Source organism: Papio anubis, chromosome 17, assembly GCF_008728515.1.
Source record: "Papio anubis isolate 15944 chromosome 17, Panubis1.0, whole genome shotgun sequence".
Taxonomy (NCBI): domain Eukaryota; kingdom Metazoa; phylum Chordata; class Mammalia; order Primates; family Cercopithecidae; genus Papio; species Papio anubis.
Window position 1 is genome coordinate 33,026,637 of NC_044992.1, and position 25,290 is coordinate 33,051,926.

Consider the following 25,290-nt stretch of genomic DNA (forward strand, 5'->3'; position numbering starts at 1 on the left):
TGGTTGGTTTTTATCCTCTCATTAGAGCACAAAGTGGAAGCTTGCAAGGAAAAATTAGGTCCATGATAGAAATTAAAAAGTAGTATTTTCTTTGCACATTAGAATTATAATGTGGGTAAATGTTTGACCCCACTATAAACATTTTTGTAGGATTATTTTTGCACACTGTGTTTTTCCTCCTGGTGTTAATATTTTTCTGCAATTTGCATGTGTTACCCCTTTTGAAATTAATTGTAGTTCCCATTGTATAGACCAAGGAGCCACCAAAGGCTTTGTCCACTCTGGAAATGGCAGGTGTAAAGCATAAAGCAAGGGGCAGAAAGGGTAAGAATAGACCCAGTTCTTTGCAATCACAAGAAAGTGTCCACCCAGCCATTCTGCCCTTTTTAATTTGTTCCTTTCCTCGGATCTAAATGCACTGACAATTAGGACCATAGAAAACCATATACATCGTGACCACCATTACTCACTGCCCTGACCATTCCCCTGGGTAACACAGAACATTTAATAGGCCTGTCCCAGCATCTGATAACAAAGGAAAAACATATGGCAGATCACGATAATGATTTTGTGTCTTTCTGTAATGATGAAAGAAAAACCTGATCCTGCATAATAATCGCTTTGTTATTCATAGAACTTAAACGGCATTTCCTCATGAATTTTAATGTGCTATCCATTTTCTCACTACTTATCCCGACAATTCTTTGTGAGCCTTTGCAGAACATTATTCTCTTATCTCTGTCTTTCTTACAGTGATGTAATTATTCTGTCTAAACTATAAGACTTTAGGATGTCTTTTTACTGCATTGGTCACACAGAGCTGGTCTAGGTTGCCATAAATAATCTGAAAAGATCAAGCTGTGAACTTAGGATTTCTGCACTTCTGTTTCCTGTACGCATGTTACTTAATTTTAAAGAGTTTACTTTTTAAAAATTATCTGGAAATCCTGTAATCATAAATTTGTGCCTTTTAAAATAAATTATAATTAATTAGTGGCACTCATGAATCTTTTGTTTACTATTCTAAAAGTTCAGGGAGCATTTGCAATATTTTTTCTTCCTTATTCTTCTTTAGTGGGCATAATTCATATTGAAATTCAGTCCCATATTATGTGTAGACAGAGTAATCTCAAAATTATATATGACTAGACTAGATTTTTAGCTATTTAAGCACATAAACTGAGTCTGACTTATCTTTGTGTTCTATGAAGTTGAGTCTGACTTATCTTTGTGTTCTATGAAGTATCTATCCAGCTCAAGGACTTCTAAATAGAAGGCCCTTATAAATAGTTGCTTAGAAAGTAAAAAGTATCGTTTGCAGACAACAAATCAGTGGTTGCCAGGGGTTGAGGGTAGAAGGAGAAAATTGCTTTCAAAGAGTTACAAGGGAACTTTTTACAGTGAGAGAAATATTCTACATATTGATTGTGATGCTGATTACGGTGTGCATTTGTCAAAAATTATACACTGAAAATTGGTGAATTTAATTACATGTAAATTATATTTAATTATGCATAATTATAATTAATTTATGCCTTAATAAAGCTGATTAAGGCAGAGATCTTGTGATGACATCATTATTTCCTTATAGGAAATAACTAACAACAAATGTTATTAACAAATAACTACCACTTTCTTTACATGAATGAATAACCTGGTTTCAGATCAACCTTAAAAATTCTTAATGTCTTGATTGAATGACCAACAATTTATTAAATATTACCATGTATCTGGTCCTGTACTAGATTATTTATTTATTTATTTTATTATTTATTTTTTGAGACAGGGTCTCACTCTGTCACCCAGGCTGGAGTGCAATGGTGCCATCTCAGCTCACTGCATCCTCAACCTCCCAGGCTCAAGCATCCTCCCGCCTCAGCCTCCTAAGTAGCTGGGACTACAGGCACACATGCCCAGCTAACTTCTATATTTTTTGTAGAGATGGAGTTTCACCATATTACCCAGGCTGGTCTCAAACTCTTTGGTTCAAGTGATCTGCCCACCTCGGCCTCCCAAAGTGCTGGGATTATAGGCATGAGCCACGGCAACTGGTTCTCTTTTCTTGTGCCAATAAATGCTGTCAAGTGATTATTGTTTCTGATTTTTATAGGAATAACAATTTTACACTTAGGCTCTGAGAGGTTAGGTAAGCTTGTCTAAGTCCAGATATTTTATTTTTTTAAAAAATCAGCTGGGCACGGTGGCTCACGCCTGTAATCCCAGCATTTTGGGAAGCCGAGGCTGGCAGATCACCTGAGGTTGGGAGTTTGAGACCAACCTAACCAACATGGAGAAACTCCGTGTCTACTAAAAATACAAAATTAGCTGGGCATGGTGGTGCATGCCTGTAATCCCAGCTATCTGGGAGGCTGAGGCAGGAGAATTGCCTAAACCCTGGAGGCGGAGGTTGTGGTGAGCTGAGACCACGCCATTCCTCTCTAGCCTGGGCAACAAGAGTGAAACTCTGTCTCAACAACAACAATAACAAAAAATCAGTGCATGCAAGAATATGGTTTCAAAGAGGCTAAACTAGCTGGATGTGGTGACTCCTGCCTATAATCCTAGCTACTCCAGAGGCTGAAGCAGAAGGATGGCTTAAGCCCAAAACTTCAAGGCTGCAGTGAGTTATGATTCTGCTACTGCACTCCAGTCTGGGTGACAGAGGGAGACCCTGTCTCTAAAAAAAAGAATACTACAGCTACACTAAATATGTATTTGTGATTAGCAATTTTGAGGAGTCAGGTGATTTTCTCCAAAACGTACCCATGGTAATAAAAATAAAAATTTTAATTCAACAAATAAGTATTTACTTTGTGACGGGACTGTACTAGATATTTCAAGGACTATCATGCTAAAAATATGTAGACTTTGCTTTCAAAGCGTATACCACATTAGTCAGGCACCATGGCACATGCCTGTAGTCCCAACTACTTGGCAGGCTAAGGCAGAAGAATCCCTTGAGCCCAGGAGTTTGAGACCAGCCTAGGCAACATAGCAAGACTGCCTCTTAAAAAAAACATCATATGCCAAATTAAATGGATATGAGATGTGCAAATAAATAGCAATAATACCAGACAAAGTGTAGGGCTAGAATAAGACTAGAAGTAATTTTGGGCAGGGTGCACTGGCTCACACCTGTAATCCCAGCCCTTTGGGAAGCAGAGGCAGGCAGATCTCTTTTTTTTTTTAAAGACGGAGTCTCGTTCTGTTGCCCAGGCTGGAGTGCAGTGGTGCAATCTCGGCTCACTGCAAGCTCCGCCTCCCGGGTTCATGTCATTCTCCTGCCTCAGCCTCCTGAGTAGCTGTAACTACAGGCATCCACCACCACTCTTGGCTAAATATATATATATATATTTTTTTGTATTTTTAGTAGAGATGGGGTTTCACCATGTTAGCAGAGGCAGACAGATCTCTTGAGGTCAGGAGTTGAAGACCAGCCTGGGCAACATAGACCTCGTCTCTATTAAAAAAAGGAAAAAAAAAAAAAAAAGTAATTTTGCATTCAAGAAGGAAGAAGTGCCTTCAACTTTGGCTAAATTGACTAACCAGCCAGAAAGAAGAATTTAGGAGAGATTCAGGCTTAGATGCTTTTGTGATTAACAAAAAAAGAAGAAGGAAAGGCAAAAACTTTTCTTCTTCTCTTGCTCTGTGTATTTATTCTCAATTCAAAGCGAATCTGACAAACAACCTATGAGTATACATGGTTAAAGTAGATGCTATTTCTTAGACTTCTACACTGATACTTCCCTCATTCTGATCTCTGCTTAAGTTTCCTTCCCAGAGAAGCCTTTCCTGATGATGCTACCTAAAAGAGTATCTCATCACTCTTTATGCGTTCTTCTTTATTTTTCTTTTTCTTTTTTTTTTTTTTGAGATGGAGTCTCGCTCTGTTGCCCAGGCTGGAGTGCAGTGGCACGATCTCAGCTCACTGCAAGCTCTGCCTCCCAGGTTCACGCCATTCTCCTGCCTCAGCCTCCCAAAGTAGCTGGGACTACAGGCGCCCACCACCACGCCCGGCTAATTTTTTGTATTTTTGGTAGAGACAGGGTTTCACCATGTTAGCCAGGATGGTCTCGATCTCCTGACCTCGTGATCCGCCCACCTCAGCCTCCCAAAGTGCTGGGATTACAGACATGAGCCACCACACCCAGCCTATTTTTCTTCTAATCGTTGATTACTATTTGATTATATATACATATACACACTTTGTTTTGTTTTTTTCTTTTTGAGACGGAGTCTCATTCTGTCACCCAGGCTGGAGTGCAGTGGCACGATCTCAGCTCACTGTAACCTCTGCCTCCCGGGTTCCAACGATTCTCCTGCCTCAGCCTCCCGAGCAGCTGGGATTACAGGTGCATGCCACCATGCCTGGATACTTTTTGTATTTTTAATAGACATGGGGTTTTGCCATGTTGGCCAGGCTGGTCGAACTTCTGACTTCAAGGGATCTGCCCAGTTTGGCCTCCCAAAGTGCTGGGATTACAGGCATGAGCCACCGTGCCTGACCAATATTAAATATTTTTTTATTTATCGTTTGTCTCCCCACATTGTTTTTATGCTCCTTTCAGAAGGATCCATGTGTCTTGTTCACTGTTGTGTCTCCAGCACTTAGATTAGTACTTGGCAGTCTGTTGAATGAATTAATTAATTTTACAAAAGGGTCTTTCTGACTACAACAACTCATCTCCAAGTATTCCAGTCTTCACTTGAAGTTCTACCATTTTTTCATTTTATGGTTATTTGACTTTTGCTACAGATTAATATCTTAACTATATCGAAGTAGAAATATACATTTTTGAAGCAAGGTACATGAAAGAAGATTTGAACCCTAAGACATGCCTGTGGTTTCATGTAATCTTTCTGAAAGTGAATTGTTTCAGAATACTTCCCTCTTCTCTCGGCTGCAGCCTGGGTTCCCTGGAAAACAGAACCTGAAAAAACGCTCATAGAGCTCATTTTTATTGTATGTAAGGAGAGGAAAGAAGAAGAGTACCATCCTAGAGAAGGAAGAATCAGGGCTACAGCTTCTCAAAGAAACACAACTGGCTGCCTGATCAAATGGGAACATCTCTGGAATGGCTGTATGGGTCTCAATAATCTGTTGGAGGACACAGAAGAAGAGTAAATAACTCATCTCCCATGAGTCATTACCTGACTTCTCCAAGAAGCCACTAGGGAAGCCAGAGCCTGCATACATTCAGTCATGAGAAACTAGGTTCCGAAAACTGCTGCTGCAGCCCAGTTCTCACCCCCAAGAGGTTGCCTCTCCCTATTCCTTTGGTTGTAAAGCCCTGGACTCAGCTGCCGTCTCCTAATACTCCTCTGGCAAGGAAGAAAGCCAAGTGACCGAGATCCTGGGAGGAAGACAGAGTCAAGCAGATCAAGGAGGGCATTTTTGTTTGTTTGTTTTCTTTTTGTTTGTTTGTTTTGAGATGGAGTCTCACACTGTCGCCCAGGCTGGATTGCAGTGGCTCTCCATTCACTGCAATTTCCGCCTCCCGGGTTTAAACAATTCTGTCTCAGCTTCCCGAGTAGCTGGGACTACAGGCACGTGCCGCCATGCCTGGCTAATTTTTGTATTTAGTAGAGATGGGGTTTCACCATGTTGGCCAGGATGGTCTTGATCTCCTAACCTCGTGATCCAACCGCCTCCACCTCCCAAAGTGCTGGGATTACAGGCATGAGCCACTGCGCCCTGCCAAGGAGGGCATTTATAAACACATCCCATCCCCAGAAATTATTCAGGGCAATTATTTCTAGCAACCAAAGCCCAGGCACATGTGTGACATATGGATACATGTAGATTGTCTCCAAGTGCTCACTCTTCAGTGATATTTTTAATATAAATTCCCTAATTCTACACCTCGTTTCTTCTAAATGCCTACATTTTCTTCCAAAGTAGTACGTTTATTTTTGTTTTTTAACTTTGAAAATTTTGTTCAGCAATTTGAAATGATGAAAAACCCTATGCATGGTAAAGTTATGCTTGAATATCCTTTCTTATATCGATTTGGCATCATTAATTCATTCAACAAATATTTAGTGAGCACCTACTATATTGTAGGTACTATATTAAGCGCTAATACTACTACCGTGAATAAAACAGACACACATTCCTGGATCCCTGAAGCCTACATTTTAGTGAAAGGAATCACAATAAACAATGTAAACAAAATATGTATATTATGTTGGATGATTATAAGCGTTAGGGAAAAAAATAAAGAAGGGTGATTTTCTTTTTGATTCAGTTTTTTTTGAATAGACAATCCATAAAAGCCTTCAGGGAGAGGGGAAGAAGATGTAACTGGGGCATTTAGGGAATGAAGTGTTCTGTAGGATTAGAACTCTGAGTTAGGCCTGTGACCAGGGAGTAAGGAAGTAGCATGGAAGATGTAGAGCATGGTGGTGGACACAACTTTTCATAACTTTCTCCAAGGAAGTAATAGGCAAGACACATGACACAGAGCAATGTCTCCGTGTGAGATACAATTGCTATTAACTCAGCTTTACTCCACAGATTATAGGAAGTACACACTACAGAGAGCTGGATTCTATCAGTTATACAGAAGGAAAATACACGTTTTTTTCTATATAACTGATGAAGCCGCCTAATAACTCTAAATTACTCTTCATGCTTACAGCATGAGGTGTAAAGCTACAGAACTGGAGTGAGATACTGAGAAGCAATACTTAATTCTCCAAGATTTCCTGAAGTACGTGCTGCACCAAGTTTTATGTTCCTTCTCTACAAATACTGGAAACAGAGCTATCATTTCCAAGCAGGGCACCTGAAATGCCCTTAATCATGAGAAGAACTTGGAAAACCTATAAAGGACCCATATTGTTGGTGACCAAGAGAGCTGAGGGGAAGAATTCTCATGTGGTAAATATCAGGTTGCTCTCTTAGGTGGAGATGAAGGACTTTTCAGAGAATCAGACAGCAGATGTCAGTCATTGATGACCTGTTTGATGTGGACATCTAGAAATGAGTATCTTCAAGGAAGACATCATGTAAGCTGAATAGGTATTTGATCCCAGAATGGTAGAGCTGAATGGTCTTAACCAAACTAGATGATCAACTCTCATGATGCCAGGCTCAGAGTAAAGTTTGGAATCCCGGAAGCCAAAGAGTACAAATATTAAAGTTTACTCTCTTAGACCACTGTGTAGATAATTCATTTCCTAATGAAGGATCTCATTTGTTCATGTATTCAAATAATCATAAGTGCTTACAAATTACCAGTGCCAGGTACTTTGGTAGGTGTTGGAAAGACAAAGGTAAGCAAAAATTGACATGTGTCTTGCCCTTACAGAGTTTAGTTATAACTATAATTCTAACAAGGGCAATTAAGGAAAGCTTGAGACGGTGCTGTGGCTCATGCCTGTAATGGTAGCACTTTGGAGGCCAAATCAGGGGAATCGCTTGACCTCAGGAATTTGAGACCAGCCTGGACAACATAATGAGACTTCTTCTCTACAAAAAAATTTTTAAAAATCGACCAAGCATGGGGTGCATGCCCATAGTCCCAGCTACTCAGGAGGCTGAGGTGTGAGGATTGCTGGAGCCCGGGAGATCGAGACAGCCGTGGGCCATGATTGCACCACTGAACTCCAACCTGGGCAACAGAGCAAGATCCTGTCTCAAAAAAAAAAAGAAAAAGAAAAAGAAAAAAGATTGAGAGAGAGAGAGACAGACTAAGGATTAAAGTTTTTTTTTAAGTCATTAGTAATTTTGATTTTTATTCAAAGATCAGTTGCAAATCTATTACAGGTTTTTAAGTAGGAGATTTGAATTTTGAAAAGATCACTCTGGATGTTCATGGAGAGAAGATTGCAGATGGATAGGAGGGGTTCACAGACACCATTTAGGAGGCTGTTGTGGCAGTTTCAGGCAAGAGATAACGGTTGCTTTGACCAGGGAAGTAAGCCACTTACTCAGCAGAATTGCTTTTGAAGTGAACTTTATAATCAGCATTGTTCTTCAGCCTCCATCTCTTTCCCACCACGCCCCTGTCTACTTTGTGTTTGTTGTTGTTTTGTTTGTTTGTTTGTTTGTTTGTTTGAGGCTCCCAGGCTGTAGTGCAGTGGCACTATCTTGGCTCACTGCACTTCCGCTTCCTGGGTTGAAGTGGTTCTCCTGCCTCAGCCTCCTGAGTAGCTGGGACTACAGGCACATGCCACGCCCAGCTAATTTTTGTATTTTTAGTAGAAACGAGGTTTCGCCATGTTGACCAGGCTGGTCTCAAACTCCTGGCCTCAAGGGATCCGCCAGCATTGGCCTCCCAAAAATGCTGGGATTACAGGCGTGAGCCACCATGCCTGGTTCCCCATCTACTTTTAAAACTTGTTTATGGCCGGGCACGGTGGCTCACGCGTAATCCTAGCACTTTGGGAGGTCGAGATGGGCGATCACCTGAGGTCAGGAGTTCAAGACCAGCCTGATCAACATGGTGAAAACCGTCTCTACTAAAAATACAAAATTAACTAGGCATGGTGGCATATGCCTGTAATCCCAGCTACTCGGGAGGCTGAGGCAGGAGAATCGCTTGAACCTGGGAGGGGGAGGTGGAGGTTGCAGTGAGCCGAGATCACGCCATTGAACTCCAGCCTGGGCAACAAGAGTGAAACTCTGTCTCAAAAAAAAAACCAACCAACCAGACAAACAAACAAAAAAACTTGTTTACAAGGACATCCAGCCCTTACCACTGTGAGGTCACAGCCCGCAAAACACAGATTACTGGCCGGGCGCGGTGGCTCACGTCTGTAATCCCAGCACTTTGGGAGGCCGAGGCGGGTGGATCACGAGGTCAGGAGTTCGAGACCATCCTGGCTAACATGGTGAAACCCCGTCTCTACTAAAATTACAAAAAAAAATTAGCCGGGCGTGGTGGCGTGCGCCTGTAGTCCCAGCTACTTGGGAAGCTGAGGCACGAGAATGGCGTGAACCCGGGAGGCGGAGTGGAGCTTGCAGTGAGCTGAGATTGTGCCACTGCACTCCAGCCTGGGCGACAGAGCGAGACTCCGTCTCAAAAAAACCAAAAAAAAAAACCAAAAAAAACCCCACACAGATTACTAAAGGTTTTTAAATGTCTTTGTCTCCATTTTGTACTGATTCCAATAGATGCTCTCTACAAGCATCCACACATTCTATGAGGTCATTTCAGGCTAATGTGTGTTCCTTGAACAGCACTTTATTGCTCTAAATAAAAAAATTGAAAGAACATAACATATTTTGTAAGAACTTAAATGGAAGGTGTTGCCCTCTTTTCTGAGAAACTCTTTAAGGAAAAATCCTGCTTTCTATTCAGTCATATAAACCACCTGCTTACTATGGACACTGTACAGCTGTACGAACTGAGGCTGCAATGGTAAAAAATAAAAATAAATGAAAAATTTAAAAAACAGCCCTTGCTCTCACAGATCTTATATTCTAGAATGGGAGGAAATTATAATAAAATACATTAAGCACTATAGGATATGAAGTATAGGAGACTAAGGAGACAGGATAACTAAATTCAATATGCTATCCAAGATTAGATCCTAGAACAGAAAGGGGACATTAGTGAAAAAAATTAGTGAAAGCTGAATAAAGTCTGTAGTTAACAGTATCATAACTGTGTTCATAACTTAGTTTTGATCATGGTGCCATGGTTATGTAACATGTTAACATTAGGGAAGCTGGATGAGGGGTACATGGGAGCTCTGTGTACCATCTTTGTAGCTCTTCTTTAAATCAAAAATCATTTCAAAATTAAATATGTAGTAGAAGAAGGAGAAGGGGAAGAAGAAAGAACAAGAACAAGAAGAAGGAAAAAGAAAGAAGAGGAGGAGGAGGAGGAAGAAGAAGAATAGGATGAGGAGGAGGAAGAGGAAGAAGAAGAAAGGGAAGAGGAAGAAGAAAGAAGAATATAGGATGATTTGGGAGCTCCTAGCAGGGCACTCAACCTAATCTGGGGGTGGGAAAGGCTTTCTGGGGAAGGGATGTTTAAGCTGAGAACTGAAGGACAAATAGGAATTAACCAGACAAGAGATATTGAAAAAGACATCCAGAAATAGTATGTAGAATGTTTACAGTGCCAGAAGCAAGAGAAAGCATGACAAATTATAGATATTAAATAAAATTTAGTATGGCTAGAGCTTAGAATAGGGTGGGAAATGGAAAGGAGAGGAGTGATAGAAGATAAACCCCGAGTGGTAGGACACCAAGTGCCTTAAAAATCATGTTGAGAAATTTAGAGTCTAAGGACAATTTCAAGAAGAAATAAAAATGACTAATAAATATATATATTTTAAAACCTTCTTTACTGGTAGTCAAATAAATGGAAATTAAAATAATTGGATAATATTTTAAATTACTCAATTCCCAAATATTTTTAAATTACAGTATTCTTTGCCTCCAAGAGTATGAAAAGAGAATTTCTTATATTCTGCTGATAATATTAATATTTCTGGAATGCTATTTGGCAATTTAAATACAAAGTTCCAACAACAATGTTCATATCCCTTTATCCCTTCAGTTTTATGTCTGGGATGTTATTTTAAGGAAATAGCCAGAAATATATTTTTAATTAATGTAAAAAGATGTTTCTCATCATTATTTATAACAGTACAAAATTTAAAACAAAATTTAAAAAATTTAAAATTTAAAACAAAATAGGGACATAGTTAAATAAATGGTTATGTTTCCATATGATGAAATAGTATGTATTAAAAATAATGTTTACAGCTTTGTGCAGTGGCAGTATTGTAGCCAATGAGGTTTATCCGAGGTGCGATTATTGCTAATTGAAAACTTTTCCCAATACCCCACCATAATGACTTGAAATATAGTTGGCATTGGCAATTTTTGACAGTCTCTATGGAGACTGAACATAAAAAAGAAAAAAAGACAGATTATAAATATAATGTACATATTATGTATAATATATATCTTACATGTATATGTTAAGTATATATATAATTAGTGTGTGTGTGTGCATCATCTGTAGACAGAACTGGCTGTGTAATTTGCAGGGCCCAGTGCAAAATGAAAATGCAGTTCAAAATTATTAAGAATTTTAAGAAAGCAACAACAGAACCTCAAATCAAGTGTAGAACCCTTTTGAATAGGGGCCCTGTGTGACTTCACAGGTTGTACGCCCTTGTAACTGGCCCTGTCCCTAGAAAAAAAGATGAAAGGAAATATCCCAAAATGTCAATAGGGATTATCTTTGGTTTGGGGATTACTGATGATTTTTATTTCATGAATTTAAACTTTTTCACAATAGACATCTTTTATAATCAGAAAAAAAAACCAGTCTGTATCTTTTTTTAAAAAAAGTCCCAAGTTACACTAAAAGCAGCACTACAATGAATTACATTATATTTTGCTTTTAGGCTCTTTTAAATATCCCTTTTGGGCCACTGCGAATAACAAATTCTATTTTTAAAGTTTCTATAATGTGTTTTTAAGTCACTGTAGAGAATAGAGCAGGATATAAAAATGAAATCAGTTCTTTGCTAAGTTTAAAAAAAAGCAAGCACAAGTTGAACTACAAATAACACATTTCCATCTATTTTTGTCCCATATAGAATTAGCTATTTGGCTGGACATTGAACATTTGCTTGAATGGTGTAATGCTGAAAATTCCTTCTCTAGCCTCCTTAGACCTATATTCATATAATTGGCAGCCCACACTGGCAAAAAGAAGGCCTGCACCTGCAAGAGGCCTATTGCATCCTCGTCCTATGAAGGATTTAGCAATATTTTTTTATTTTAATTTTTATTTATTTGTTTTTGAAATGAGGTCTCACTCTTTCACCTAGGCTGGAGTGCAGTGGCATGATCTTGGCTCACTGTGACCTCCGCCTCCTGGGCTCAAGCAATTCTCCCACCTCAGCCTCCTGAGTAGCTCGAACTACAGGCGCCCACCACCATGCCGGGCTAATTTTTGTATGTTTTTGTAGAGATGGGGTTTCACCATGTTGCCCAGGCTGTTTTTTTAATGAAGAAAGGTTGTGTCTTGAAAGGCAATAAAAGACCCCTTAAATGAGAGCATTAAGTGACTTAAAAAATCATACAGATAGGCTGAGCACAGTGGCTCACGCCTGTAATCTCAGCACTTTGGGAGGCCAAGGTGGGCAGATCACTTGAGGTCAGCAGTTCAAGACCAGCCTGGCCAACATGGCAAAACCCTGTCTCTACTAAAAATACAAAAATTAGCCGGGCTTGGTAGCGGGCACCTGTAATCCCAGATACTAGGGAGGCTGAGGCAGGAGAATTACTTGAACCCAGGAGGCAGAGGTTGCAGTGAGCCGAGATTGTGCTGCTGCATTCCTGCCTGGGCCTGGGCAACTGAGCAAGACTCCGTCTAAAAAAAAAAAAAAAAAAAAAATGTACAGATGGTATCTGCAATGTGAGAAAGAAAAGAAATTTTTTATCTGAGAAATGCAAGCTCCGCTTTAAATTATCAGGCCCAGAGCACTGAAATGTGACAAGAGTCACGCTTCACTCCCCCTTGAGCTAGGTAATCACTTCATGAAGCTACTTGCTATTTGGGCTCTAGATTTACTGACCCCAAGTAGCTATAAATTAACCTAACAATGCCATACACTGGACACCATAACTCATACTCTATAGTTCAGCAATGTGTATTAATCAATATTATTTCTGTAAACCAATGAAAATTCCTCACAAACAACTTTTGTTGTCACCCCCTCTCCTGATTCATTATTTTTTCTTTAAAAGTGTAAGCCTTTCCTTTGTTCTCTGGAGCACTTCCCAAGGTAACTACGAAGTATTTCCAGGCTGCAGTCCTCAACCTTGGCCCAAATAAGCTCTCTATATTAATTTTGCCTCAGTTTCTTTCTTTAGGTAGACAAATGCATTGTTTTAGAAGTTACATAGAGAAGCCCTAACAAGTTGAGCTGCTAATGACATAACTGGCAAGTTTGGCACAAATGAAAGCCAAGACAAATCATTTAATACTTTTAGTGCCCCCAAAGGACAATCTGCCTAGTTACACAGGATTGTCCCTGCAGACCTCTTGAATACAGGCTTCATATATATATATATATATACACACACACACACACACACACACACACGCTTATAAATATAAGTTATACATATAAAACAAAACTACATATACATCGTTTTGTTTTGTTTTTTGAGACAGGGTCTTGCTCTGTCACCATAGCTGGAGTGCAGTGGCACAACCCAGGTTCACTGCAGCTTCGACTAACTGGGCCCAGGTGATCCTCCCAACTCAGCCTCCCAAGTAGCTGGGACTACAGGCACACACCCACCTCGGCCTCCCAGAGTGCTGGGATTACAGGGGTAAGCCACCACACCCAGTCTTTTCGGTATAATTTGTATTGTTTTGCACTAAATGCACTACTGTTTTACGCACTCAATTAATCTGCTGCCTTACTTTGTGTAATCTCCAACAGAAGAAATATGAAAAAGAAAAAGAAAAATGATTATTTGTCATCCCTTCCGCTTTCCCATATTCTATTAATTGTGTATCCAAAGAAAAGCTTTTCTTTAGAGTATTTACTGAGGAAGTAGAGATGCAAACTGAATAACCCAGAAGGGGGTCACTTGTTTCACTTCAGAAAAGGGAAGAGACCTACAAGGGAAGATAATGGGGAAAAAGAGGAGAGGGAGAAGAAGTATGAGAGTCAAAGACAGGGAGGGAGGCTGAACAGATTTGAGAGAAAGAAGACAGAGGCCGGGAATGGTGGCTCACACCTGTAATCCCAGCACTTTCAGAGGTTATGGTGGGCGGATCACTTAAGTTCAGGAGTTCGAGATCGGCCTGGGCAACATGATGAAACCCCGTCTGTACAACAAATACAAATTTAGCTGGGCATGGTGGTGCACATCTGTGCTCCCACCTACTCAGGAGGCTGAGGTAGGAGGATCATTTGAGCCCAGGAGGCAGGGATTGTAGAGAGCTAAGATCATGCCACTGCACTCCAGCCTGGGTGACAGAGCGAGATACCATCTCAAAAAAAAAAAAAAAAAAAAAAGAAAGAGAGATTGAGAGAGAGAGAGAAAGGTGTGTGGCTCTCTCTCTAGGGAGAGAGAAATGCTTCAGGTAAGAATTGTTTGTTTGTTTGTTTGTTTTGAGACAGAGTTTCAGTCTTGTTGCCGAGGCTGGAGTGCAGTGGCATGACCTCGGCTCACTGCAACCTCCACCTCCAAGGTTCAAGCGATTCTCCTGCTTCAACCTCCCAAGTAGTTGGGATTACAGGCATGTGCCACCATGCCCAGCTAATTTTTTGTATTTTTAGTAGAGACGGAGTTTCTCCATGTTGGTCAGGCTGGTCTCAAACACCCAACCTCAGGTGATCCGCCTGCCACGGCCTCCCAAAGTGCTGGCGTCACAGGTGTGAGCCACTGCGCCTTGCCTCAGGTAAGAATTTAAAAGGTGCTGCTAGTGGTGTATTTCATAACTTCCTCTTCTGTCTCCCTTGAAACCTTCAGTAAAAATATTCGTTACTCTCCAGTGTTTTTGTAGTGGAATTTGCATTGTTTGGATGAGATGACATTTGAGAGTGGCCTTCCTAGGGAATCACAGAGTGCCGAGGAGGCTCAGGTACATTCACATTACAGATCAGAGAGGGGAAAGGAAGGACTCCATTCTTTCGTGTTTATTTGTCACAGACAAAGAGGAGATGCACACTCATTTGTGTTTAAATTCATCTAGTCTGCAAATGTGCACACATTTAAATTTAATTCATTCACTTATTACTCATCAGCTTAACAAATATCACTACAGCTCCCATTGTTTGCCAGGTACTGTGCTAAGTTGTTCCTAGGGATAAACACCAAGTAATACAAACCTGCTCGCTGTCTTATTGTAGCTTACAGTTTAACACTATATAGTCTAGTGTAAGGATAAGACCCAAAAGATGTTATGAATAAATATAGTGTGTAAAGATACTATAATGTATGTTGTTGTTGCCGTTATTTTTAAAAAAGCAAAACTGGCCGGGTGTGGTGGCTCATCCCTGTAATCGCAGGATTTTGGGAGGCCAAGGCGGGTGGATCACCAAAGGTCAGGAGCCTGACCAACATGGTGAAACCCCGTCTCTACTAAAAATACAAAAATTAGCCAGGCATGGTGGTGGGCGCCTGTAATCCCAGCTACTTAGGAGGCTGAGGCAGGAGAATCACATGAACCCAGGAGGCAGAGGTTGCAGTGAGCTGAGACCACGCCATTGCACTCCAGCCTGGGCAACGAGAATGAAACTGTCTCTAGGCCGGGCGCGGTGGCTCACGCCTGTAATCCCAGCACTTTGGGAGGCCGAGGCGGGCGGATCACGAGGTCAGGAGATCGAGACCATCCTGGCTAACACAGTGAAACCCTGTCTCTACTAAAAATACAAAAAATTAGCCAGGTGTGGTGGCGGGTGTCTGTAGTCCCAGCTACTGGGAAGGCTGAGGCAGGAGAATGGCCTGAACCCAGGAGGCAGAGCTTGCAGTGAGCTGAGATCGCGTCACTTGCACTCCAGCCTGGGTGACAGAGCGAGACTCTGTCTCAAAAAAAAAAAAAAAAAAAAATTAAACTTTGTCTCAAAAGTAAATAAATAAGTAAATAAAAATTAAAAAATAAAAAAGCAAAACTTTTTCAGGCAATTTAGTTATAAGCAAATTACAATGTTTTATTACAATCTGACTGCAAGAAAAAGGCCTCTAGCAGACCAATCCAAAGATTCACTCTTGGCAGAAATATTTTATAGGAAAACAGAAAGGTTAATCACTTTCAGATTAGATACAAAAGAATGTTTGTTTAAGGTCACTCTATCCGGTTAAATGGCCGGGTGATTGGTTTTCCCAGAACAAGTTGTAATTTAAAGTTCAGAAAAATTCCTTAAGTAATTTATCAGGAATGCAATTCTCTCCCCAGAAGGAGCTTGTGAATTGTATTCCAAAAAATATTCCATCCCAGTCCGGGTTTGGGACAATTTCTCTCCTATTGAATATTTTAAAATATATTTCTACAAGATGGTTCAATGTACTTCTTCAACTCAATTTTTAGCAGCAAATACGTGTCATTACCTTATGTCAGTCCATATTTAAAACATAGTAATTGTTCCTTTCAGTTGTGAAACAAACAAAGAGTTGAGATGGAGAATCCAAATGGAAGCCCTGGTTTAAATAGAACGGACTGGGAAGACCTCTCTGAAGGGGTAAGTTTGAGTTGTGGAAGTCATATTTAAGTTGAGGTCTAAAGGGAGACAAAGAAGCTACTCAAGTGAGATGATAAGGAAACATATTTCACAGGGAAACAGCTTATACAGAGGCCCTTGGGAAAGAAAAGTGACTTTGAAGATGGTGTTACCTAAGGAAACCAACACAGAAGGTTGAAATTGATGCAGACAGTTCAGAGATGGGTTCTGATTGGTCCATTCTGATGGGTTTTCTCTTCAAACCAACCCTTCCAGGTACAGTACTAAGAGTAGTACGGGAAGAATTAGGATGAGGTACTATTAGCAGAGGAAAGGGGATCAGAACCCAAGAAATGGGGAGGGGGAGGGAGTGACTCTCCTTAATATTTCCATATCCACAGACAAAAAGGAGACTTTTAGAAATAGACTCCCTGGCGGTCCACAGTGCACTATCCTTGCCTCCTCCTCCTTCAGGGAAAGATGAGTGACTTTCCTGATTGGTGACATCAGGACAAGTCATTAGAAGCAGGAACCAGGAGCTGGGCATTGAAAAGGGGGCTTGCTGTCTCACATACGCTTGCTATGCTATCTCTTCTGCAGTGCCAGGGTTTATGAAACAGATCTTGATCCTATGCACCACTGGCTTAAGGAGTGTCTTCCTGGCAGAGCCAAGTCTTTTTAAAGATAGATTGGAAAGCCTGGATGTGAATAGAATTAGTGAAAGCCCTACTTCAGCTTTGGGCTTAAGCCACATTGCTTCAACACAAGTTATAAGGAAATTCTTCCCAGATCTGCTTTCGGAGGGGTGGGATAGAGCTTGAAGGGAAAGAAAAAGAAGAGCTTAGCCCTCAGATCCCTAACATGTGGATTTTGGTTAGATATGTGAATTTCTTTCTTTCTTTTTTTTTAAAGCTGGAGTCTCGCTGTGTCACCCAGGCTGGAGTTCAGTGGAAAGATCTTGGATCACTACAACCTCCACCTCCCAGGTTCAAACAGTTCTCCTGTCTCAGCCTCCTGAGTAGCTCGGACTACAGGTGCACCCCACCACACCTGGCTAATTTTTGTATTTTAAGTAGAGACCAGGTTTCACCATATTGGTCAGGTGGGTCTCGAACTACTGACCTCAGGTGATCCACCCACCTAGGCCCCCCAAAGTGCTGGGATTACAGATGTGAGCCACTGTGCCTGGCCAGATATGTGAATTTCTTGAAATACGGGGCTATATTAGTTGGGACTCTTCATTATAAGGACAAAAATTCAACTCAAAGTAGCTTAAGCAAAGCAAAAAAAAAAGTGGTTTATTGGCTCACATACTGGGAAGGACAGGGTTGTGTGTGTCATTACGACTTTCTGCCTCTTCTTTGTCATCTCTACTTGGCTTGACTTCGTTCCCTGATTTCTTGGTGCCTTCAAGCTTTCTTCAGGATGACTTCAAAGGTCGGGGAAGATAGCTCCAGTATAGCCTAAGTACCTCAGCTTTTCTCTCCAAACATGTACACATCAAATCCTAGGGAAAGTCTATGGATCAAATGGGTAAGAGTTAGTTCCCACATAGTAAGGGGCACTCAATTATCAAAATAAGGGGAGGAAAAGGGCTGGACACTGTGGCTCATGCCTGTAATCCCAGCACTTTGGGAGGCCAAGACAGGCGGATCATTTGAGGCCAGAAGTTCAAGACTAGCCTGGCCAACATAGTGAAACCCCATCTCTACTAAAAATACAAAAATAAGCCAAGCATGTGGTGTGTGCCTGTAATCCCAGCTACTTGAGAGGCTGAGGCACAAGAATCACTTGAACCCAGGAGGCAGAGGTTGCAGTGAGCTGAGATCATGCCACTGGACTCCAGCCTTTGTGACAGAGTAAGATTCTGTATCCAAAAAAAAAAAAAAAAAAAGGTGGTGATGGGGGTGGGGTAGGGAGGAGAAAACAGATGCTGAAGAGACAAAAATGACAAAATTTGGAATAACAAGGGAAGTTAAGGATAAATTGTCTTACAAGAGCAGCACAAAAGAAGTGTAAAAATCATATGCTTTACTCTCCCAGCACCCAGTTAAAATACTCTTCCTAAAGAGTAATTTTTTTCATGAAATGAAACTCAGGTTATTGAGAAACTGCAGCAGGATGGGAAATAATCTTGCTTTCCTCAGAGGTGTAGAGAAGGGCAAGAACTGGAAGAGTTCCTCCACCAAGGTAAAATAGGCATGGAAAGGGACAGCAATGGGCACAGGTATCAGGGAGGGTAAATCGACTTTGGGCAGGTACAGCAATGGGCACAGGTATCGGGGAGGGTAAATCGACTTTGGGCAGGTACAGCAAGAGACATTAGGTAACAATCCAAGAAAAGTCAGTACCCATAGCCTGGGCAACATGGAGAAACCCTGTCTCCACAAAAAATACAAAAACTAGCCGGGTGTGGTGGTTCAAGCCTGTGGTCCCAGCTACTCAGGAGGCTGAGGTGGGAGGATCTCCTGAACCCAGGTAGGTCAAGGCTGCAGTGAGCCGAGATCTAGTCATTGCACTGCTGCCTGGGCAACAGAGTGTGACTCTGGCGAAAAAAAAAAAGAAAGAAAGAAAGAAAAAAAAAAGGCTAGTCTCAGTGGCTCACACCTGTAATCCCACCACTTTGGGAGGCCAAGGTGGGTGGATCACCTGAGGTCAGGAGTTCAAGACCAGTCTGGCCAACGTGGCGATACCCCGTCTCTACTAAAAATACAAAAATTAGCTGGGTGTGGTGACACATGCCCATAATCCCACCTATCAGGAGGCTGAGGTAGGAGAATCGCTTGAACCCGGGAGGCAGAGGTTGCAGTGAGCTGAGATCGTACCACTGCACTCCAGCCTGGGTGACAGAGCAAGACACCATCTCAAAAAAAAAAGAAAGAAAGGAAGGAAGGAAGAAAAGTCAGTACCCGTCATCTCAATACAAAGAAGATGGAATGTCTCAGATGGTAGATGTTAAGTGTTCCCCTGTATAGATCTCCAAATATGGAAAGTTATCTGTCAGACATTTAGGCTGAAGTTGTGGAGCACACCTTCTGTCCCTAGGTATGATAAGAATAGAGACTGATAAGAACAAGGCAGGCCTCCAGGTCTAGAGAAAGTGTGGTTCTCAGTAGGTTTCTAAGTCAGGGATCCGGGCACAGGGAACAGACAGGGATGTAGTTACAAAAACTGGTTACCAGAAGGCCTGGTCTTGGAGACAAGTAGGAAGTCCAGTTACTGGAGCGTGTCAGAGCTAGTCTAGCAATGAGTATGACTTTGTGTGCCAAATCTCTGGATGATGGACATGAGTGCCCTCCTGGGGCTGAGATTTGTTTTAGGGGCTGGAAGGTTGGTATCTGTTGGGAGACGAAGGATATAGAAGTAGGGAGTTAGACAGATTCTGACAGACACAAGGAAAGATTTTACCATGCAAGTTGAATAGCATTTATTTTGATCAGATCAATTCTGAAGCTATAAAGTACAATAAACGAGATGTTTTAAAAATAAGAGGCTGGGCGTGATGGCTCACACCTGTAATCCCAGCACTTTGGGAGGCTGAGGCGGGTGGATCACTTGAGCCTGGGAGTTCAAGACCAGCCTAGGCGACATGGCGAAACCCAGTATCTACTGAAAATACAAAAATTTAGGCAGGCATGGTGGTACATGCTTGTAGTCCCAGCTGCTCTGGAGGCTGAAGTGGAAGGATTGCTTAAGCCTGGGAGGTCAAGGCTGCGGTGGGCTATGATCATGCCACTGCACTCCAGCCTGGTCAACAGAGTGAGATCCTGTCTCAAAAAAAAAAAAAAAAAAGAGGAAGAATCCACATCTAATTTGAAACACCCAGAGCTGTGGGAGTATCATGACCAGAGTGCAAGAAGTACAATATTGGGGCACATTTAGATAAGGATAATTTGTATTATTGATTTGTATTCATCTCTAAGATGTGCCTCTCACTGTGAAGTTCCATGGATAAAGATTTGGCTTCAGTTTCTGTCTGGAAACCTGGCACCATTTACTTACAGATTAAAAATACAAGTGAATCATTTACATATCTCCTAGAAACCAAAGAGTTTGTATGTTATACCTCAAGTAATTTGGATAATGCTGTGGGTTGTGTTTTTTTTCTTTTTTAAATTATAATTAAGCCATCCATCACTTCAAGGTGATAATTTTCTCAAGTATGCTCTTCTTAAAACGATTGCATTTTATTTAGTATGTTATAGCGTGAGGAATTTTGACTCCTAGGGAAAATCTCATGTAAGTGATCATCTGTTATTTTGAGGGGAGATGATGGGGAGGAGTCTTTTCTGATCCTCTTCTTTTGAAAGTTATCACCCTCCCACTCTATGGGATTTAGGTGGGTCTGTCAGATACATGGGTTTAAATCCAGAACCTGCTTGATTCCCAACTTCTGTATCCTTTCTCTCCCCACAGATACCAACCATCTGGCCCTAAAACAAATCTCATCAGTTTATGAACCAAGCAGCCCAATCAGAGTGCCTAATTCTCCCTACCACACAATTGGTCAAGGAGGAAGCAAGTGACATAATCTAAATTCTTTCCAAAGATGGATGCAAATGCTAGGAAAGCAAGAGTTGAATTGCTAGCCATGAGGAAAACGTAAGCCTGAGCTGTTTGCTGGTCATCTTTGCTTCCATATGGAGACAGCCTGCGTGGAAATGAAGCCACACAGAGAAAACAGAAGAGCAGTGAAGAGAAAGGTAAAAGGAGAGATCCCATGACATGATTTGCACTCTTAGATCCAGTTATGCCTGAAGCAGGACCCACCCCTTGGACTTCCCATTTCCAGAAGCCTATGCATTCTCTGTTGCTAAAACTAGATTGAGTTGAGTTTCTATCACCTACAAGTTGACAGAAAATATCAACAATCCAGCCACATGGAGCCTCAAGGCAGTACCACTAACCCTGGTCACCACACAAATACTGACCAGAGGTAAGCATTATTAGCTTCTGCTTTGTTGGAGGAACATTTGAGAGTCTATTTTGTGTTATGTAATTTTACTTTTTGCCTCCAATGTCTACTTGTTGCAATTGCATGCAGTGAAGGAACACAAAATAGACTGAATAATAAACAGGTTTCATTTTAATTTAGCACCAAGGAGTTAATATCAAGCCACAAAACTTTAGATGTTAACTTGCTTTGCTAATCATTTTTGATGACAATATTTTGAAAGAATTTAGTTCACATATGTGCTTGCAAATAAGGTGTAATCTTGCAAGATATTCAAGATTGCTCTGTCATTGGTCGTGAATGAAAAAGGTTTCTCTGTATCATTGGGCATTTGAAAGAATGTATAAAAAGTGCAGGATGTCTCCTTACTGGTATATAATGTTTCCAACTTTGCTGTTGTAGAGTTCAAAGCCAGTCTGACTCTTGATCCTTAAATACGTGTTTTTTCTCCTCTCCAGAAGCTTTGAAGATCCCTTTGTCTCTGATGTTCTGAAGTTTCACAGTCGTGTATGTTGGCATGAGTCTTTCCCCATTCTTGTTCTGAGTGGATCCTTACACTCCGGAAATTGATTTCTTGCAGAACTATTTATTGACGGCCTATTGTGTGTCTGGTTCTATTTTATGCAATGATCAAACATACAAAATCCTTGCCATGGAGGATTTCACATTATAGGCAGATATTGGACAACCTGCGGTGATCCAATAGCTTCCTTATTTTTTTTTTCTCTTCCATTTCCACCTTCTTGTCTTTTCTTTCTTCTTTCTAAAAGAGTCTTCATCTTCCAACTTCTTTATTAAAGTTTTTGCTCCTGCTATGTGTTCAATTTCCAAGGGCTCTGTATTATTTCATAAGTGTGTATCTTCTCTTATCTCTCTGAAGATGTCTCTAACAGTTTTACTATTTATTTATTTTACTTATTGCTTTATCTCAATACCTCTACATTTTGTTGTCCTGTTCATTTGTTTTGGTCTCTGTTTTTTAATGATAAGAACTTTCTTTCTCACCTATTTGTATTTAGGGGGCTGCAGAACTGAGAACGTACTGACAGCTCTGTTGAGAGTATGGGATTTGTGAACTGGGCTTCATTAGTAAGGTGACTGGGCAAAACTTAAATTTCACTGAGGTTTTCCTCCCTCCATATTGTCTTATCTATAGTTAGTTGCCAGTGTTTATACATGATATTCTAGCCTCAAGGTGGATTTACTCTAAAATTTATTTTACTCAAGCTTGACACAGAATGTTTTAAATTTTTGTTTGTTTGTTTGTTTTTTGAGACTGAGTATCTGTCATCCAGGCTGGAGTGTAGTGGCACCATCTTGGCTCACTGCAACCTCCGCCTCCTGGATTCAAGCAATTCCCTTACCTCAGCCTCCCAAACAGCTGGGATTACAGGCACTCGCCACCATGCCTGGCTAAATTTTTTTGTATTTTTAGTAGAGACGGAGTTTTGCCATGATGTCCAGGCTGCACTTGAACTCCTGACCACAGGTGATCTGCCCACCTTGGCCTCCCAAAGTGCTGGGACTGCAGATGTGAGCCACCATGCCCAGCCTTTAAATTTTTATTCTACATAATAAAATCAAATTACAGAGCAGCTGCCTGGTACAATTTGTATAAAAAACTTATATTTGGGCCAGGCACGGTGGCTCACACCCGTAATCCTAGCACTTTGGGAGGCCGAGGTGGGAGGATCACTTGAGGTCAGGACTTTGAGACTATCTTGGCCAACATGGCAAAACCCCATCTCTACTAAAAATACAAAAATTAGCCAGACATGGTGGCACACGCCTGTAATCCCAGCTACTTGGAAGGCTGAGGCAGAATTGCTGGAACCCAGGAGGTGGAGGTTGCAGTGAGCTGAGATCGTACCACTGCATTCCAGTCTGGGCGACAGAGCAAGACTCTGTCTTGAAAAAACAAACAAACAAAACAAACAAAAACCACTTATATTTGGAAAGTAAAAAAACAAAACAAAACAAAACAAAGCAAAACAAACAAACAAAAAAACAAGACTTTATTGCAGAGCTGCCCAACAGGTATGCCACAAGCAAGTTATGAATGTTCCAAGGTATGGACCCCTTCCCTTGGGTCAATAAGGTGAAAGTACATGTGTAACAACCAGCTCTCCAGGAAAAAAGCCTTGATTTGTAGCATTTGTTAATTTTATCTTACTTTTTAGAGATAGAGTCTTATTATGTTGCCTAGGCTGGCCTCAAACTCCTGGGCTCAAGTGATCCTCCTGCCTCAGCCTCCCAAAGTGCTGGGATTATAGAGGTGAGCCATTGGGCCCAGCCTGCATTCAATAATTGTTTTTATTTCCGTGGTGTAAGTACTCCTACCACGGACAATTTCAGACTGCCAACAAGCTGTCATTAAATTCAGATTGGGGAAGATATATGTACACAGTTGGCTCTTGGGAGCTGGTAGGAGCTGGCTCCAGCACATTTCTGAACACTTAAACTCTCGGGAGTGCTGGTGGATGTCTCAGGTGAGCAGTGCCTGCCCTGGGTTATTGCCTTCTGCTGTGAACAGTCTTGTCAATTTACCCCAATGTGCTGTTCAACTATTATCATTCATATATATATATATATATATATAGATATATATATATATATTTATATATTTTTTTTTTTCCCCTCATGACATGAGAAAGGCTGGGAAGCCCTGCTCCATTGGATTTGTTTTTTTTGTTTGTTTTTTGTTTTTGTTCTTTCTTTTTTGAGACAGAGTCTCGCTTTGTCACCCAGGCTGGAGTATAGTGACACAATCTCAGCTCACTGCAACCTCTGCCTCCTGGGTTCAAGCGATTCTCCTGCTTCAGCCTCCCGAGTAGCTGGGATTACAGGCATGTGCCACCACGCCTGTAATTTTTGTATTTTTGTATTTTTAGTAGAGACAGGGTTTTGCCATGTTGGCCTTGCTGGTCTCGAACTCCTGACCTCAGGTGATCAGTCCGCCTCAACCTCCCAAAGTGCTGGGATTACAGGCATGAGCCACCATGCCTGGTTGGATTTGTTTATTCCTAAAATATTGTATGTTTGTATCTATCTTCACACATGCAATTCAATTCACTAAAATATATTAATATTTTCTTACAAGTGTATAGATGATATTACTTTTGTGGCCATACAAGAAGTTTCTTGAAGTTCAAACAACAATTCATATAGAATATTCGACAACCCTGTTTTTCTGGATAAAGCTTGAAACCGTGGAGAAATGAAACATCATCCTACCCTCAGAGAGCACACAGTCTAGGAAAAATGATTCCATTTGAAATAATTCAAATACATTTTAAGCTCAGTAGGTTTATTAATATTAGGCAACAATAAATGACTGCTTAGTATTCTTCATTTTATCCTTTAAAAATTTTGGCATTTTGATTTTTCTTTATTAAAAAATATACTTTAAAAATTAGATGGCCGGGCGCGGTGGCTCAAGCCAATAATCCCAGCACTTTGGGAGGCCGAGGCGGGTGGATCACGAGGTCAGGAGATCGAGACTATCCTGGCTAACATGGTGAAACCCCATCTCTACTAAAAATACAAAAAACTAGCCGGGCGTGGTGGCGGGCGCCTGTAGTCTCAGCTACTTGGGAGGCTGAGGCGGGAGAATGGCGTGAACCCGGGAGGCGGAGCTTGCAGTGAGCCGAGATCACGCCACTGCACTCCAGCCTGGGAGCACAGCGAGACTCCGTCTCAAAAAAAAAATAAAAAATAAAAAAAATAAAAAAAAATAAAAATTAGAGAGGGAAAATGTCTTTTAACCTCACTGAATAAAAGAAAATAATTGAAACTTTAATTTTCATTTTAAAAGTAATTACATGCAGTGATAGCCTAATTTTGATGGCATGGTAGTTAACAGACAGCTGCTTTTATTTTAAATGGAATTGCATTTTTAACAGAAACTACTCTCATTGTTTGCTTTCATCTTCTAAATAGGAAAGCCAATTTGAGGGTTGAATATTTATCTGGCGCGTTTGATGGAGCCAATTAAGATAATTCAGGTTAATAGAAAAAAATAATTTAATATGTTTCTCACTTAGCTGATTCATAAAATTGACAATGACTTCTATCTACAACAGCTATTCCAAAAAAGTCTGTGATAAATTCAGCCTTCTTCTTAAAGGAAAAACAAAATACTGTAAATTTTACTCAGAACTCATATTTTTAAACTTCAT

At 40.9% G+C, this 25,290-nt stretch overlaps 1 long non-coding RNA gene and 1 other non-coding gene across 4 annotated transcripts in view; both read left to right on the forward strand.

Annotated features, from left to right (window-relative positions):
* Nucleotides 1-25,290, forward strand: part of LOC103878799 — a 137,999-nt gene that overhangs the window by 18,089 nt on the left and 94,620 nt on the right. For 2 of the 3 annotated variants that reach the window (XR_001896067.3, XR_639148.4), the window contains exons 2-3: nt 16,093-16,179; nt 20,575-21,094. This is a non-coding gene — a long non-coding RNA (uncharacterized LOC103878799). The other variant, XR_002517866.2, reaches the window with a different exon arrangement.
* On the forward strand, nt 10,725-10,865 carry LOC116271192. Its single transcript, XR_004179616.1, has one exon. It is a non-coding gene; the product is annotated as a U4 spliceosomal RNA (small nuclear RNA).